The sequence below is a fragment of the Chlorocebus sabaeus genome, chromosome 23 (genome assembly GCF_047675955.1).
Source record: "Chlorocebus sabaeus isolate Y175 chromosome 23, mChlSab1.0.hap1, whole genome shotgun sequence".
NCBI lineage: Eukaryota > Metazoa > Chordata > Mammalia > Primates > Cercopithecidae > Chlorocebus > Chlorocebus sabaeus.
This window is the reverse complement of record NC_132926.1, coordinates 19,301,868-19,320,388: the sequence shown is the minus strand read 5'-3', so window position 1 is coordinate 19,320,388 and position 18,521 is coordinate 19,301,868. Positions and strand designations below refer to the sequence as shown.

Below are 18,521 nucleotides of genomic sequence, written 5' to 3'. Positions count from 1 at the left end.
TGTATGGATGTAGCAGTATTTATCCAACCAGTCCCATATGGATATAGTATGCATTCAGTGTTTTCTGTAATTAGGTGACATAAGACAGTGCTGCAACAAACACCCCTGCACACAGAGCCTTATGTTCTGATGTGTTTATTTACACAGAAATTAAAAGCAATAGCCTCCAGATTGCTGCAATCGTCTAACTAGTGTGCCTGTTCTGTACTTGCTCTTTTATCATGTACATAAACATTGTAACTTAGACTCTGTCAGTCTTCTGCCCCAATCTATCAGTGGTCTGTCAGTTCTCTTAGAGCAAAAGACAAAGTCCTTCGATGACCTGTGTCTCTTTGTGAATTGCTCATCTTCATCCTCGGTATCATTTTGACCCCATCTCCTACCACTCCCCACCACAGTTCCTTCACTCCAGACACACTGGCCTCAACACTATTCCCTGAATCCAACACAATGCAAGCCTTCACATTGGAATTTCTTGCATTTGCTTGTTCCCTCTACTTGGAGCTCTCTTTGCGTAGGTCTCTGCACACCCCACTCTCTCACATTCTTCAGGTCTCCTCCACTCAAGTGTTACCTTCTTAGCGGCGCCCTTCCAGAACATGCTAAATGCTAAATAAAACCAGTAACATACCTCCCCAAAAGAAGTAGCTCTTCTCCTCCTACCTCACCTTATTTTGTTCAAAGCATTAATTACATTTGACATACTTTGGATTTACTTGTTTATTTGTTTATTTTCTGTTTCCAGTCCTACTCCAAATAAGAGTACCACTCACAGGGGTAAGGACTTACTTTTACCACTGCCATATCCCCAGTAACTAAAATTGTGCCTGGCACATAGTAAATGCTCACTTGATTTTTATTAAATGAATTGATAAAGGAATATGAGAGACTCAAAGCTAGGATAGATGCTGCCAGATTAATTTCCCCAAAATGTTGCTGCAATCAATATTTTTCTGCAAGATGTAAGAATGATTGTAACTACTTCCCACACTTTTACCAACTCTAGACATTATCATTCTTTTTGTTATTTATGTATGTACTTTTTGTCTAAGGGATAGTTGCAGCTTTTATCAAGTAAATGTGAAATTCTAATGTGTATCCAAACATGCATATTTAATTTATTTCAGTATATTCCTAAGTGACAGACTGTACAGAATGCAAACAGAAACAATGCAGATAACTAAAGTTTTGAGCTAGTATTTTCAATAGTTCATGTCCACAGATTTTTAGCTCCAACAATTAAAATGCAAATCAAATACCTCTTCAAAGAGACCTGTCTAAGGCTGCAGTCTCTCAGTTTCAAGGAAGCATCTTTCATCCAGCACCGTCCTTCTGTGAAATAAGCAGCTTCTTTGGCAAGTCTGAAAGAAAGAATGGGGAAAATGAGAGGATCACTCATTATAACTACCCTCCTGGAGTTCTTTCAAGAATATGCTTCCATGACAGATAAAGGGAATTCAGAGGCTAAGAGGCACTCTGTTAAGATTTACAGGTGGCTTTGGCACAGATCCAGATGCAAGATAAATAACAAATGTGAACAGGAAAAGAAGGATGTGACAGAGTGAGAATATCCTTCATATGACATGAAAGGCAGTGATTCTGGGGATGCAAACCCAGCCTGTTGAACAGTCCTTGAAAATGGCATTTTAAAAGAACATCAAGCAGTTGGAAGACCTATGGGGAAATTGACAGGATCCAGAACTAGACAGTGTTGAAGTATTGTAAGGCATGGATTTGCTTTAAAAATGTCTCCGTGTTAAAAGGTAATTTCCACTTGTAGTGTAGAAATTACAAAATCGGGTCATTTTTTTGGATAGTTCTGAGTTAATAAAATGATAGCACAAATAAAAATTAACACTAAATTCAGCCACTTTTTACTTTCAAGTTATTCTTTTCTCTCATATTTAATAGGGTTTTGGGAAGGAAGACAGGTACCTTTCCAAATTGCAAACTACAGATGTCCTACAAAACCCCAAAATATTCAGGCCTACTTCAGAAATTAGCCACATTCCGCATTTTGGAGATAAAACTTAAGTTGGAGGTAGAGCCAATAAAAAGATAAAATACTGCCAGACTACAGAAGACTCAGATGATTTCAATGATGTTGCCAACAGATGGCAAATGGAGGGCAGTGGAAGATAATGCCAAAATAATTACCTCTCAAGCCAGAAGCCAAACTAGGGAGTATGTTCTGAGAAATAATTATTCTACTCACTGCTCAGGAAAAGGACATGCACACACACAAATATTAGGAGGAAAATAATCAAATCTGTAGAAATAAGGGAATAGTACTTAGATTAAATTATTCTATCAAAGGAAATGGAAAAGGAGAAAGAATAATGTAGATATGCCTCTTAAGGATAACATTATATGAAAGTAATTCAATAATAATAATGTTTGCCTTTTTAAAGCCATATGTGCTAGGCCTTGTGTCAAATGCTTTTATGAGTATTTTCTCATTCAACTCAGGATAATGCTGTGAGGTGATTTTATTATTACTTAGGTTTTACTGGGGGATAAAGAAGTTAAGTTCTCTTTCCAAGGTCACATAACTTGTAAATGGTGGATCCAGGATCCACTGCTAGACGTATTGATGACAGAGACTCCACTCTCGGATATTACACTGCATAAGGTCACATTTTACAGGTAAACACCTAAAAAGCAGCTTAACTTTCTATTTGAAGGCAACCCAACTATGTAAGCCTGGTATATGACAATGTTACTCTGTTCACCTAAGACTCAAAGACTCATTGATACAAACATTTAATTGGCACTTACTGTATCACAAATGTCACACTAGGCACTAGGGAGAAGATAATTTCAGCTCAGGAAGAGTATACTGTGTAGTGGGTGGTATTAGGCCATTCTTGCATTGCTATAAAGAAATACCTGAAACTAGGTAATACACAAGAAAAAGGTTTATGTGGCTTACAGTTCTGCAGGCTGTACAGGAAACATAATGCCAACCAGCACCTGCTTCTGAGGAGGCCTCAGGAAGCTTTTATTCATGGTAAAAGGCGAGGCAGAAACAGGAACTTCATATGGTGAAAGCAGGAGCAAGAGAGAGAAAGAGTGAGCAGGAGGAGCCACACACTTTTAAATGATGAGTTCTTGCAAGAACTCACTATCATGAAGACAGTATCAAGCCATAAGGGATCTGCCTCCAGGATCCAAACACCTCCCACCAGGCCCCATCTCCAGCATTAGGAATTACAATTCAAGATGAGATTTGGGTGGGGACAAAAATCCAAACTATATCAGTAGAGAATAAGATAGATATGTAAACAAATAATCATAATGCAATGCAAGAAATGGCGTGCTAGCAGATACATTCATGGGAAGGTGGGAAGAAAGAAAGGGATGAGAAGTAACTGAAAGAAAGAAAACAGAATATCCAAAGACATTAAGTTGGCATTCACAAGGAAACATTCAAATACGGAATGCAGACCATGACAAAAGAACATAACTATTAAAAATGCATGAAAAAATGCATGGAATAATTTTGCTGAAGAGTGTGCTCATCTAAGTAACTTTGGAAAGGAGTAAATACTGTAAGACTAAATGCAAAGGAAACTTAACATAAGCATTATACTCTCCTTGATAAAGGTATTTTCCCTGGGGATATAGTTAACAGTTATTTAAAAACTACACATGTATATTGTAATTTTACAATAAAGTAAATGGATGATGGATGATGAGAGTAAGATTTCTCACTATTGGAGTGGTAGATAACAGACAAGCAAAGAGACAAGACAAGAAAAATCCATGTGGTAATGTTTACAGTTGGGAACATCAGTATGAACTCCTGTCTAGCTTAATATAGATGCTGATGGAAATGTTTAGAGATGTGCATGTGTGTGTGTGTTTATGCACAGCTTAGCATACACATATACATTTTCTTGTTCTGTCAACTATAATTACCTACAAGAGACGACACACCAGTAGCCACACTGAAAGGCCAGATCTTGGTTTCTAATACCTTTCTCCAATAAAGGAACCAAATATCTTTAGAAAAATATCTGATTCTAAGACTGGGGCAGTAAATGTACAAGATGAGTCTTGAGCCTATTTTACTCAAGAATAAAAAGAAACGAACCCACGTTGATAGGTATATGACAAAATAATGGCACATGAGCTAACTGCAAGAGCTCCTAATGGCCAAAGCAGGAACAGTAATAATAAAATTATATTTGATTATAACCTAAAATATAAAATAAATATCCATTAACCCATACTAATATAAATAGCTAATTAAATAAATAGATGAGAGAAAACTAATAAGTTTCTTATGCCGAAGAATTCCAAATCATTTACAAAGATACCCCATTCTCAAGGAGGGGAACATAACTCTACAGTGGAGAAACCTGACAAACACTACTTTAGCCAGATAATCAAAGTGAATATCAACAGTGGTTGCGTATGTTGATTAGTATGTACCCCTGCTATGACATGATGATAATGACACTTTGCTTCTGTGGTCTCCCTCCCAAATTCCCATAACACCAGTGTAATCATAAGCAAATCGCAACATAAATCACTACTGAAAAATGTTCTACAAAATTAGATTCTACCAATTTTGGCAAGTTTGGAAGACAGAAGATGGCCGAAGCATATTTCTCTTCCTCTGGCAGTGACAAGCAGTCATTTGACCTTCTCTCCTTGAGTCATCTTCCTTGATGCTCCACATTTTATAAATTTTCTTAACATGAGAAAAAGCAGCAATTTCCTGATCCTTTAAAAATCTACGGCAAATAGAAAACACGCGACAGCCTTTCCTGACCTTCACTCTTGGAGAACATTCAGTGGTTTTCTAAGCACCTAATCCCCTGTATTAAATTCCTTTCTTCTCAAAATAGTTAGGGTGGTATCTGTTTCCTGACTGACCCCACTGATAAACACACAATGTATCCATCACAGCACCTAGCTCTCACAGGCACTCAATAACGTTCTACAAAATGCATGAACAGGCCGGGCGCGGTGGCTCAAGCCTGTAATCCCAGCACTTTGGGAGGCCGAGACGGGCGGATCACGAGGTCAGGAGATCGAGACCATCCTGGCTAACACAGTGAAACCCTGTCTCTACTAAAAAATACAAAAAACTAGCCGGGCGAGGTGGCGGGCGCCTGTAGTCCCAGCTACTCGGGAGGCTGAGGCAGGAGAATGGAGTAAATCCGGGAGGCGGAGCTTGCAGTGAGCCGGGATCTTGCCACTGCATTCCAGCCTGGGCGACAGAGCAAGACTCTGCCTCAAAAAAAAACAAAAAAACAAAAAAACAACAAAAAAAAAATGCATGAACAGAACTCCTTCAAAATCTTCAAAGTCAACAAAATCAAGCAAAGTCTGAGAAGCTGTACCAACCAGGAGGAGCCTAAGGAAACAGGGCTATGTGAAATGTGATATCATAGATAGGATCTCAGAACAGAAAAAAAGACATTAGGCAAAAACTAAGAAAATCTGAGGAAAATGTGAACTTCAGTTGATAATAATGTGTCAGTGTTGGCTCATTAATTGTAATAAGTGTATCATGTTAATGTAAGATATTAATAATAGGTAAAATCAGGTGTGGGTTATCTGCACAACTTTTGTATAAATCTAAAATTATTTTATATTTAAAAGTGTATTAAAATCAAATATCCATCACAAGAATTAAAAAGAATTCAAATAATGTAGAAAAGAAAATTAAATATTTTTACATTTATGAGCTTTCATAAAAAGAAAAATAGCATTCATTGAATATGTACTTCTAAATATTAAGAAATTAAGTACCCTAGAAACTTACATATACATGAGAAAGATGAACACTTGCCCTCAATATACAAAAAATTCAAAGAATAGAGAAACTTTTTAGCAAATTCTGAGAGGTAGAACTTCTGGGAGGAAAAAAAAAAGGCTCAAGCAAAGAGTTGCAGGATAAATTAATCTGACCTTCCTAAAGTGGATAAAATTGGTATTATTGAAGGATAAGATTGTCTCCCTGAATGGCGCTCTCTCTGTCAATTTCTAGCAAGTCTCTTTCTTATTTTTCTCACCAAAACATTAAAAAAGATGAGCCTGAAATGAACTACTAAGGACTGAATTAACTGTGGTCAATTTTCACAGTAGTTGAACATAATAGGATCATGGAATCTCAGAGCAGGTCAAATCACCAGGGTCAGTCCCTCACTGTGAGGAAACTGAGACCCAGAGAGATAAGGTGTTTTGTCCTACAAAATAGGTATAACTGGTGACTCATTTGACACTAGAGCCAAGTTTTCTTAAACTCTAGGGCCATGCTTTTACCCATGTATGACACCACTGATGAAAAAGAACTGCTACATGTTACTTCTTGCAGCCATTCCTTACTTCCTTACCTTTCTGTCTTTCTCTCTCTCTCCAATGTTTGCCTATCACAACACATTTTCTAACAGAGCAGATAGAGAAGTTAAAATGCCCTCTACCCTATGCATCCTATACCCTAGATAATGAATAAACTTATATTCCATCCTTAAAGACAAAATGTTGTCCTAGTATAAAGCAGCCATCCCCTAAAGTGACAAGTTAATCCTGGAACCAAAGCACACCAGCTCACACCAACATGCTTCACACCATAATAAACTCAGAAACTTCATTAAAGTAATGTTTGCTTATTAAGCTGGAACCAATTAAAAGTAATCAGACAAAAAAGAGTGATCCATTTCTTCTACTATATTAATTCAATTTGGATGAGAATAAGCTATACCTCGAATTAATCACTTCAATGGGAGTTGGTTAAAATGGCTAGGTTTTCCAGCCTATGACTTTTAAAACTAAAATGAAGAAAAACACAAAAGCAGTTTAATTGCAATAAAAGTACAGCTTTGAACCTCAAAATAATCAGATATTGAGCAGATGCAGCTATTTTTCCAACTTATATTCTAATTAGTTTTCTTTGCTCTAAAACTGATATGCATCCTATAAACTTGCAAATTTAGTAATAATCTGTAAAAATCTTTTTCTTTAAATAGCTTGGGAGTTGTCTGCTGGGACTAAAAATATTTGCAACAGATACAGAAATGTTTAAAAGTGAAAATTTTGCCTGTCTGAAATGTACTTAGAAATATGAAAAATCTGTGCTTAAATAAGTTGCCTCAAAATTGCCTCATTTCAAATTTATGAAACTTTCAAAACCTCAAAGACAAAAGAAAAATGTCAGCAGGTGATGGTAAGCAAGCATAAACTTTATGTAATTATCATGTTTCACAAACCACAAAAGTTGATTTTCAGAGCAGAAAAAAAAATATTTGCAACCACCTAACCCCAATTTTCACATTTGTGCAACATATCCACAGTGCTTAAGTAATTTTCTAGAAGGCACACAAGTAGTTGGGATTAGATCCCAAGGGTGCTGCCTGTTGGTGCAACACTTGCCACCTATTCATAATAACATGCAGCCCCCTCAGTTTCTTGTCTTCATAGATGAGTGGTTGCCATTGCTTATATAATATGAAACCTTCATTCCCTTATTCTCATGTGTGTTTTCTTGGTTTCACTTCACCCTAAAAGTCAAGACTATTTACTTTGGGATCTTTATATCTTCTAGGAGAAAAATACTTGACTGTTTGCTCTATAGCTTGAAGCAATAGGTCTAAAATATAATACAACCTTTATTATTTTCCTCTCAGAATCGGGTGACAGTAAGTAAAGTATATTTTGCAGACACAGGATAAACAAAATAGAAGTTATGACAGTGAATGCTAATTAACAAATCATCGTGTTAAGTAGAGTGCCCTCGATGATAACACATTTGGCTTGGTGGTTAATTCCAGGTGCCGGAGTGAGACTTTCTGACTTCAAAGCCTTCTTCTTCCACTGTTCAGCTGTGTGACCATAAGTCACACCCTCACTATTTTTATAGTTCAAAATAGATAGGTAGATAACATAGAGAGAGATAGAGTCATAAAATCAAAGAAAGAAAATTCAGTAAAGTCCCTGGTGTTTCCCACAATGACTGCCTTAATGCTTCTTTTAGAAATACCAAATAACAAATTGTTTCATTATCGTTTATTGCTCTCTGCTTTACCAAACATTTTCGGCTTACCTAGTATGCAAGCCAGGGCTACTAACACGGTTCCTTAATACTTCTAAGTCTCAGATCTCCTCATCTATAATGCTTACTCACAGAATTTAATGAGACAGTAAATAGTATGCTATAAGTTGTCTGTTGAGATTTGGAAGCCTTTTCACCCTTTGCTGTACTTTCCCTTTTATAGCAAAGACTAGGAGCTTAAGAACTGGATTTCCCAGGCTCCTTTGCCGACAGGATTCTGGACACAGATTAGGTTCTACCAATTTTGGCGAGTTTGGAAGACAGAAGATGGCCGAAGCATATTTCTCTTCCTCTGGCAGTGACAAGCAGTCATTTGACCTTCTCTCCTTGAGTCACCTTCCTAGATGCTACACATTTTATAAATTTTCTTAACATGAGAAAAAGCAGCAATTTCCTGATCCTCTGAAAATCTACAGCAAATAGAAAACATGTGACAGCCTTTCCTGACCTTCACTCTTGGAGACCATTCACTGGTTTTCCAAGCACCTAATCCCCTGTATTAAATTCCTTTCTTCTCAAAATAGTTAGGGTGGTATCTGTTTCCCGACTGACCCCACTGATAAACACACAATGTATCCATCACAGCACCTAGCTCTCACAGGCACTCAATAAAGGATCACATGAAACAGTAGCAGTAGTAGCAACGGCAGCAGTATTAGTAGAGGCAGTAAAACTCAGTCTTCACTTTCTCTAACAAAACAAGAATAGAGGACTATCCAAATTAGGGAAAATTCTGGATTATGGCCCTCAGAAGAGAAGTATTACATTAGTATTTAGAATTAGATACAATAATTTAATTCAGCTATCATGCTATTTTGTAGAACTATGTTTGGATTTGCAAGTATTGTTTGTGCATTTTATGTTCATGTGATTTGGAGAAATGATTTTTAAACAAAAAACCCCAGCATATCTGGGTTCAAATCTCACTAAGCCACGTACTAACTGTGATTTTGCACAAGTCAACTTTCTATGCATTGTTTTCCAACACAAAATAAAATAGCTGAAATAAATGCTCATAGAAAGTCTGTTCAGCTGTTTAATGTTGTGCTTTTAGAACTAAGTATGTGAAGTATTTTAAGGTCCTTGAAAACTAATGCTGGAAGTGATTTAAATAGTCCCCTGAAACCATATGTATGTGATTAATTTTCCTAAGGAAGAAAACATTTGCATACCAAAAGGTATTTTTCATTTTAGTATAGCCTAGCTCCTGTCCCAATTACATCAAATTTTTATTAATAAAATAATGTTGTCTCATTTCAACCAATTTACAGTCAAGAGAAAAGAGACCTGAAAAGTATCCATTTATTCCATTCATTACAAGGATATCTCAGAGGGCAATAATTTACTGGTCTTTTCAATCATCAAAAACCGTACAAACAGTAGCTTCTGGCAAAAAATAAAATAAAATAAATACATTTATAAGGCGGGGAAACAGAGAGAGAGAGGGACACAAAGACACAGAGAGACACAGAGATGAAGAAAGAGGCAGAGAAAAAGACAGAGGGAGGTAATATGAAAAAATTTTGATAAGTGCAAAGCGCTGAATCAATGTAAATATAAGATGCTTAAACCACCTATCTGAAGAAATTACCAATCAATGAAATCCATTTCTTTATTCTGCTAGAAAATTTAAGTTCTCTAATGCAGTCCAGCATATATTGGTTAAAGCATAAATTCTGGGTAAGAGCAGACATGGAGTTGAATTTCAGATTCAGTAATTACTAGCTGTTTGATTATAAAGAATTTAATTTCCATGAGCTCCAGCTTCATATTAGTAAAAGGAAAACAATAACAGTAATCTCATAGAATTGTTTGAATTAACTAACAAGATTTATGTACATACATGGATAACACCTATTAAGGTATTTATTATAAAGCAAATGCTGGTTACATGTCAGTTACTCTCAGAAATCACTCTTCCAAACAACCTGCTGCTTCATTTCATGAACTATCTTTTGCTATCCCACTGGTATCTTTTTTTGTTGGCAATTTTATTATGATAAGCTCAGCTCTAAAGGATTAAACTGATTTCAGTTTTCACCACTCTGAACGTGTGAAGAGATGCTAGAAGGAAAAAAAATTGAATTCAGAAAGTAAATTCAACTTATTAAGTTGAAACCAAAATAGAATTATAAAGGATAAGTTTGGTTTGGGTTTCAATTAGTGATTAGGAATACTCTATTCTGTCACAACTCAATCTTTTCATTTACTTTTGTTTTCAGCAGGTTCTGGGCCATCCAGTTCTAATCTCCTTTATAAGAATGGACTTTGAGCTGGAAAAATACTAACATGTAAACTACTCAGATTACCTTTAGTGGCACACAGAATTTCTCAAATCTAAAGGAAAGGGTCAAAAGATGCAAATCCAAGGGACCTTGGAAAAATATTTTTAATATACTAATAAATTGGTGCTTCGTCGGTCAGATTTCTGCAAATGTGGTCCATGGCCCATCGTGGGCTGCCACAGTCTCCATGGTGGGCCATGTTCTTTTCCAACTCAATGGAGTTGGAACAAATATTGACTAAGCATAGTATGTACCAGAAACTATTCGATACTCAAGATAGAGTGATAAATAAAATGTAAAAAGTACTTGACCTATTGGACTTATACTCTAGTATCTAGGGACAGACACATAAAAATTAATAAGTAATATATATTATCTGGCAAATGATATAAGTGCTTTAGAGAAAAATAAACAGGAAATAGGAATAGAAATACCATGGTAGGAAGAGAGGTTCAATTTTAAATAGTGTGTTCAGTGGAAGTTTCACCAAGATGATAACATTTGAGAAAAGACCTAAAACAGATGAGTAGCAAGACTTTTGCATATCTGGGGAAAGAGTATGGTAGGCAGAAAGAGGATCAAGGCAAGAACATTGGGGTGAAAAAGTACAAGCAGGCCATGTGACCAGTCTTTTCTTATTAAACTATCTTTTACATTGAATGAGTAGGTGAGCCATGGGATAGTTCAACCTTCCCGAAATGAACTGCTTTCAAAAATCTGGAAAATCTTCAGATGTACTTTTGCAAGTCAGGCCCTGGACAGTGGACACCCAGGAAAATTATCCAGAATGACAATATGATGCAATTTTTTTAAGTCTAAATGAATATCGCATCCAGCTATTGTGGTCACTGCTATTTAAATCTAGAAAATAGAACCCCTCCGAGTAAAGACTGAAGAATATGGCGCTCATTCAACAGTCAGTGAAATATTTAATAAGCATGCACTATGTTTCATGTATTATTTTTGTATTATCAAAAATACAAATAAGAAGATTGCATTTTCTGGCATCTTGGTCTCAGATAAATAACAAGGACACGTACGCACAGTCATGTGATAAAACAACTCAAGCTCATGGAATCAACCTTCCACACCGCCAAGCACCATCAGCAACGTTCTGAAGAAAATTTTCTTTGGAGTCTCACACTACAGATATGGTCATCTCCATTCACAAACAATCAGCAGTTTACCTATTTAACATTCTTCACAAGTACTAGATAGCATCGACTCTAAAAATAGATACAGACAGATTAGATTATTCTTTCTTAACAGAGGTGAATTACCCATGAAGCAAAGCAAGAAATAAAGAGACATTTTGCAGGAAAAAAAATGTCCAATTATTCTTTGGCTGGACACTTCTTTGGATTTTGTGGATGAGGAAAAGAGAACAGACAATTCCCCCTAATTATCTGTTCCTATAATGAACATCTGTTGCATTTGCCCCAAATCCATTCTCCCTTTCTCTTGGAGAATCATCCCCTCCTCCTTTCTTAGTCAGACGGTTTTGATTGAGAAATTTGGCTCCAGGGATGAGCAAGTAATCCAAACTAAGACAGAGTATTCCTTGCCCCCTTGCAGGGCCAGTTTCATTGGGGAATGTGTGAGCCATGTAAATATACAGGATCCTGCAGTCAGAAGGATCTCAGACTTGGCTTAATGCATTACAGCCTCTGTCTCAAAATAGGTAATAATTTTGTTTCTGAACTTGTGTTTTTTAAGCAAAATCCAGTGCGACAATAAGGTTTCCATGTGAGCATGGTAAATATGCACAATGTCCATCACTCCATGCTACCCCATTCACTCATGACATTTGCATGTAGCATTCACATGGCCCCGTGAATACAGAATTTCAGTACATTAGAGTTCAGTGAGATTCAAAGCAAGAAGGTATCATTTGCATCTAAAACTGAATAATTGAGGGCCCTGAAAGCCACATTTTTCTTTTGAGTCAGAATTTCCTTCAATAGGAAAAGAAGGCAATTGCATTCTAAGAAACACAGGTGACCAGAGAACCCTATCGTATTCATTTTTTCCAGTGTAACATTCCTGTATTAGGCAACCACTTAGCTGAAAATGATGACATTCTAGAAGGAAAAGAAAAAACAGGGCAACTCAGAGTTCCTTTTCCCTTTGGCCCTTCCCTACTCATCAATGAGTGAGACCTAGAGAGTATTGATAGAATGAGGACATACCAAGAAGTGAAGATAGTGTGATGCAGCATCTCGACAGTTCTGGAAAGAACAAAATTCATATGCATGAGAAAGTTTATACAACATAAATTTTGTAATTTTGATGAATTTGTATATGAATTAAATGTCATTTAAAACTGGCATTGCACATATAAAGAGAAATGGTAAGGTCTATGCTAATCATTTAAAATTTAAATTTTCTTTACTTAGAATGACATTAAACAGCAAATAAAAAACACCATGACAAGTTGAATGTGAGTGCAGAAGAAAGAAACTTCACATTTAATCACCTTTGACAACACTCTTTTCTTACTTTTTGAACAAGCAACTTCACACTTTTATCACGCACTAAGCCCCACAAATTGTGTAGCTAGGCCTTCTTCCTGGCCACCGTGATTGGTTCAGAATGGGCACGTGAATTAATCCAGGTCAATGAGACCTAACATCATGGAGTTTTTTGGGTTTTGCCTTTGTTGTTGTTGTTGTTGTTGTTTTTTAAACTTTGTTTTATTTTGGTTTTCTTTCCCATGGAGCTAAGAGAAATAGAGTGTCTCTTTCCACTGAAAGCGATTAGGGATAAAACCCTGGGGCTCCTAATGGTCATCTTGCTGCTGAATAATGAAAATCCCAGAGAAAAAAAATCACCCCAGAGGTGGAAAGAGATTCCTCATGGTATCATCTGAGCATCTGAGCCCAGCCATGCCTACTCCTCCTATGTTTCTATTTTGTTCACACTAGTTGAGATCAATTCCCTTTTTGCTCAAGCTAGTTGGAACCAAGTTTCTATTATTTACAACCAAAACATTCTTGCTATTAGTATTCCCTGGCCTCATACCTTTAATGTGCTCCTGCTCCTTTGCTTATGAAATAAAGGTAGTCCTTATGAATTCAGCATTTACTCCAGGCTCCTACCCAACTTTCCACTTTTTCCTTCCATTATGCAAACTGCACACTTGAGATGTGTTCTGGCCACCCTCCTCTGCTCTTGGTTGTGCCTTCCTACTGTGCTTTACTTTTACTATTTTTGCCTACACCTAGCGACCATATGACCTCACTTACTGCCTCATAATGCTGCATCCTATCTTTCAATACCCACCTTTAATGTTCTTTCTCTAGAATGATCTCCCTGTTTGTCCTCAAAATCATGTTCTTTTTTTTTTTTTTGAGGCGGAGTCTTGCTCTGTCGCCCAGGCTGGAGTGCAATGGCACTATCTCTGCTCACTGCAAGCTCCGCCTCCTGGGTTCACGCCATTCTCCTGCCTCAGCCTCCCGAGTAGCTGGGACTACAGGCGCCTGCCACCACGCCCGGCTAATTTTTTTGTATTTTTAGTAGAGATGGGGTTTCACCGTGTTAGCCAGGATGGTCTCGATCTCCTGACCTCGTGATCCACCCATCTCGGCCTCCCAAAGTGCTGGGATTACAGGCTTGAGCCACCGCGCCCGGCCAAAACCATGTTCTTTCTATTTCTTTAAACATTGCCATTTCAAATATACACTGTGTAATAATAATCATCTATATCCCTCACTAAATTGTACATATTTCAAAGCTATCTGTGAATTTTCTACAGTGCCTAGCACACAAACTGGTGCATACTTCTTGTTCAATAAGTACTAGTTGAATTGAATTAAATGGAAGACTGAAAAATAACTGAGAAGAAAATTCAAAACACTCAAGAGGGTAGGAAGAATCAGAACCCTGATGAACTCTGGCAGTGATCTCTTAAGTAGGCTATTTTGTGTCATTCTTAATGTTATTTTTGCCTGAAGGAAGACACAATAAATGACATTTTAAAAAAATCAGATGATCTATTCCTGCTTAATGCTTAGGGTAAAATGGACAATTCAGTTCATCAAGGAGACAAACTCTCCCAGCTTTGGCTCTGAGTCTCTCAAGTTGCAGTTATCATCGTTTAGGCCAAAAGTAGCACTTTGAAATAGAAAGTCTCATATAACAAAATGTTTTAGGTTCAATAGAAGCATAAATTCAGAAAGGTCAAAGTCATACCTTTTTTTGACATTTTATGGGTACATAGTAGCTACATATTTTCATGCATCCCTTCCTCCCTTCTACTCCTAAAATACAGAAAGCATTCAATAAAGTCAATAAACACCAGTTGAAAGTACTTTCTTGTCTTTTTTTTTTTTTTTTTGAGACGGAGTCTCGCTCTGTGACCCAGGCTGGAGTGCGATGACATGGTCTTGGCTCACTGCAACCTCCACCTCGAGGGTTCCAGCGATTCTCCTGCCTCAGCCTCCCAAGTAGCTGGGATTACAGGCACCCACCACCATGCCCTGCTAATTTCTGTAATTTTAGTAGAGACAAGGTTTCACCATGTTGATAAGGCTGGTCTTGAACACCTGACTTCAGGTGATCCGCCTGCCTCGACCTCCCAAAGTGCTGGAATTATAGGCATGAGCCACTGCATCCAGCTTAGTTGAAAGTTTTTAACTAAAACTTTTAGTTATTATCAAAATCTTGTCCTGAACTATTTCCTTCATAATTTTTATTTTCATGTTCTAATGTAAGGGGTACTTTGAGAAATAGAATACAACGTGATTAGTGCCACTAGAATAGTACCCCTGACATTCTGCGATGCTCTAGCTCCTTCTTAGTTTGGGTTTCTCCATAAACAAACTCTGAGACAATGATGTGGGTACAAGTGGTTTTGCAGGGAGGGGAGGCCAGGAAATACTGTGGAGAAGTAGAAAAGTGAGAGAGCAGAAGGGGGATGTGTTAGTAAAGGGGTGAATAAATAAGCAAGTTATTGCTATAGGCAATTGGGTGTCAATACTACTGAGGACCCTCTGAGAGTCTTTGTGCAACACACCCTGAGATTCCCATCCCTCACTGGCTGAATGTCACTCCAGGGGCATTAAATCTACAGCACTTCTAGGCTTTCCTTGGCAGCCATGCTCTCGCAGCTAGAGAATTCCACTAGGCAAAGAGACACAGAAGACTGCAACTACGTAAAGGAACCATGTGTGATTGTCCTAGAAGAGGCTGAGGGGATATGACTGACCGCATCTGCTACAGGTCTGGTAAGTGTAATATGACATGCTCCTGAAGCCTCAATATTTTATCTATTGTGCATCTGCTGCGTGCTAGACATCATTCTAGATGTAAAAGGTATAAAATTGAAAATAACAGATGGAAATCTCTTCCATTATGAAACTTGTACACCATTAGAAAAGAGAGATATTAACTCATGTATTATTCAAACATATGAAGCATGTTTTATGATGTTCAGGAGGTAATAAATGCATATAATGATCACTTGATCTTGTCTGAGAATTAAGGACAGGTTCATAGAGAAAATGAGATTTGAGATGAGGAAGGAAAGGTAAGTAAGACTGCACTAAGAGACACTGAATACATTTAAAAATGGAAATATGGCTGAAGTGCAGAGATAAAGGAGAAAGAGGAGCAGCAGGTCAGGCTAGAAAGGCCAGCAGAGGCCAGATTATTTGGCACCCTGAGGGATATGTTAAAAACTATAGTTTTAAAATAAGAACAATGGAAAGTCACTGAAGGATTTTAAGAGGAGAGAATATTATACGGCAAGACTGTGTTTTGAAAGACGACGTTGCCTATCCCTTGTCGGAATTTGTTTAGGAAAGTGCAGAGTAGGTGTGAGAAGTACACTTTAGAGAACATAAGTGATAAAAATTGTGTGGATAAAAATTGTGGCTTAAGCTAGATAGTCATAGAGTTACAAATTAGATGAACTGATATAAAAATGGCATGACTTGATGATAAATTAGATATGGAAGAAGAAGTATCCATGAAGATACTTCCATTTCTACCTCTGGCTTCTGCTCACTGGACCCCCAGAAAGGCAGACACTGTCTTGTTCTCTGCTGTACTGTAGTAACTCATATAGTGCCTGGATTACAGAGCATGCCTGTATTTTTGGAAAATTTTTGATAAATTACCAGGGAAAGAACAGATTTGGTGAGGGAGGTACCTTTGAGAGTACCATACATTTGAGACCTCCAAGTGGTAATGCAGAGTAAGCATTTGGAATGGAGAGTCTGCAGCTCCCAGGAGGTCTGGTCTGGAGATGTAAATCTGGAATAGTCATATATACTTGATAATCGAAATGCAGGTCATACTTGTTATTGCCTGGCGAGAGAATTTAGTATAAGAAGAAACCCTTGAGGAACTTGATTGTCCACAAATTAAACCTAATGTATAACTGCAAATAAATTTCTCCTTTGAAAGCTTATGTAAATATTCAAAAGTTATTCTTATATAAATAAGTTGGGAAGGCAATCGTTTTGGTGTTGTTTTTGCTTTGTTTTATTTTTTTTTTACCTTGTCTTGATTTCTCAGTCTCTTAGAGATAATTTTGTTTTTCTCTCAGACATAATTTTCATCCAGACACACACACACAAGTGGTTCTCACATTTTAAAAGTCTGTGATAAAGCTTAACACAGTTTGAACTATTATAAATAAGAAAACTATTCAACAGCGCTTTCAAATCACTCGCTTTAGCTTCTAAATTTTCTAAAATGCAGAGTTAATTACTTAGTGGGACATAATGGCAAATACAATTAAATGGAAAGAGGCACAGAATTGTCAATAGAAAGAATCCCAGAATCAAAACAACTGCTTACTTGTCGTCTGATAAAGTGAAGAGCAGAAAACCTCTTTGTAAAGGTTGTGGTTTTTTTCCCTTAGCAGAAAGAGAACATATGCATGAAATGAATAGTCTATATTTTATATCTAAAAATACCATACATATACAGAAAAGCACTTGATTTCTGAGATCCTATAACCATATGCCAACTAGAAAACCAGTGGCTAAATGTATTTACAGCATTGACAACAAAGTCAAATAAATGGAAACTTCAGGACATTCTTACTCCAAAGCTTACTTCAGTTTAAATTTTCCTTGAATATTTGTTTAAGCTCCATAAGGTTAAGGGAAAAAAAAATTAGGTGAAATAAAGTGATATCCTCCAAGTCATAAAGAGCAGATATGAGATTTAGATAAGGGCTTGTCTTAGACCAGGGCTCTCTTCATCATGTTACATTTTCATTTTTCCCTCCTTGCGAGTTCTTCTATTAAAATGAATCTCTGCTCTACCACGTAGATTAACCCAAGGGTCATCATTCAAAAAACGCAAGAGAAGTGAAATATGAAGTGTGTATTTGAATTTTACTGAGTCATCACCATCTGCTTATAAATGAATTAGAAAACCAATAAAAAATGGGCTGACATAGTTACACCCACAATGAATCTGTCCATTAGGGGATAATCAGCCGTGAGTTACTCATGGTGGTTCTACCGCTGGGTGGTGTACGGCCCACCTCCGAGTAGCATGTAACTGGCTCTTCTTCTGCTTCTGGGATTATATATGTGAAATGTCAAGAATCAGACTTACTTAATTTTAGGTTTTGAAAATATGAATGAGGAAAATACAGTTTCTAAAATCTGACATATAAGTAAAACGAGATGTATGAAGGACTTGCCTCCAGGGAACAAACACTTAGTAGTAAATCATTCCTACATTTGATTAGATTCTGTTCATTACATTTTCTAGAATTTTGTAATCAATGTAGAAGTTGCCCCAAATGGAAGGCTCCAGTCTCTATCTCTCCCCCGCGTTCTAGACTCATATCCACTTCATAGTCACCTGTCCATTAGGTTATTCCATAGAAATCTCCAAAGCCCTATTCCAGATTGTTATCTTCTCCCTCCGTGTCTGTCCCTCCCTTAGCTTTCCCTATGACATTAAATTGCTTTCCAGGCACCCAGTTTCTTAAGCCAGAAACATGAGAACCCGTGCATCCCCTCACACAGCAGACAAAATTTATCAGCAAATCTATTGTTGCCATATGGAAAATATTCATAGAATCCATACATTCTTCTCCAACTCTGCTGCCACTACCTTTGTGGAAGCCACTTTCAATTCTCTTCTGCATAACTGCATTATCTCCCTGCCTAACTTCCCTACTTCTAAACTCACACCCTACCCAA

The 18,521-nt window shown here is 37.2% G+C and overlaps 1 long non-coding RNA gene across 1 annotated transcript in view; it reads right to left on the bottom strand.

The window, feature by feature from the left end:
- The window catches only part of LOC103244926 (uncharacterized), a 541,863-nt gene that overhangs the window by 347,074 nt on the left and 176,268 nt on the right, over positions 1–18,521 (bottom strand). Inside the window, exon 3 of the long non-coding RNA XR_005242732.2 lies at positions 1,260–1,361. This is a non-coding gene — a long non-coding RNA (uncharacterized lncRNA). The remainder of the gene's footprint in view (positions 1–1,259; positions 1,362–18,521) is intronic.